Source organism: Octopus bimaculoides, chromosome 19 (assembly GCF_001194135.2).
Source record: "Octopus bimaculoides isolate UCB-OBI-ISO-001 chromosome 19, ASM119413v2, whole genome shotgun sequence".
NCBI classification, from domain to species: Eukaryota; Metazoa; Mollusca; class Cephalopoda; order Octopoda; family Octopodidae; genus Octopus; species Octopus bimaculoides.
Genome location: NC_068999.1, coordinates 53,156,088 through 53,157,018, shown reverse-complemented (window position 1 = coordinate 53,157,018; position 931 = coordinate 53,156,088). Strand labels below are relative to the sequence as shown.

Below are 931 nucleotides of genomic sequence, written 5' to 3'. Positions count from 1 at the left end.
TATATATATATATATTTATATACTTTTACGCACGTACAGAGCAGAAATATACACCAGTGTGTACAGTGAACAGTTGACTTTGATTTGAGGCAGAGCGAATGATGCTATCTGACAAGATGTTTGAGCTGTTTCGATTAGCATTGCTTGTTTTAAGTCTTTGATTGATGTTGTAGATAGGAAAAGAAGGCTCCTAGAGGACACATCCAACCAGAAATACTATCCAACACGGCAGTATCATTATTTCCTCTGGCATTAGGTTTCCGCCGTTTCTTTCTGATTTTAATGGCGGTTCAAAATATAGATGCATATGTTTGTATGTATGTATGTGGCTATGGGTCTATGAGCGTGTATAAGTGCGTGCATGTGCGCAACGGTAGTTGTGTACGTATTTATGGCTGCGTGTGCATAATTGGCATGGTCCCTGTGTTATGAATGTATGTGTGTTTGTGTGAAATGCATGTATGTAACTATATTTCTTTCAATGTGCTGCTGTTGTGTTTGCATACACACACACACATACACACACATACACACACACACACACATGCACACATGCGCACACGCATACGCATACACACACACTCATAAACACACACTCCCCTACGCAATTGATACACCGCCAGTACAGAGACACGGACACTCAGCCAGACAGAGAGATATAGGTGGACAGAGCCTTAAAACCGTTTGACCATTTCGCCAACAACAACTAACTCCACTACCACACTACCGACACCACCACTACCACCACCAGCAGCACTACAACTATTCCTCCTCCTCCTCCTCATCGTACTACTACTACTACTACTACTACTACTTCTACTACCGGAAATGGATTCAGAGTTAACCAGAAACGATTTGCTGTGGTAATCAATGTAATTCTTCTAATGAAAACTCGTTCTCCTATATTGATAGTATATATATATATATACAT

General features: G+C 40.6%; 1 long non-coding RNA gene across 1 annotated transcript in view; it reads left to right on the top strand.

The window, feature by feature from the left end:
• LOC106875402 (uncharacterized) overlaps window positions 1-931 on the top strand; it is a 198,467-nt gene that overhangs the window by 136,236 nt on the left and 61,300 nt on the right. The window lies entirely within an intron of this gene.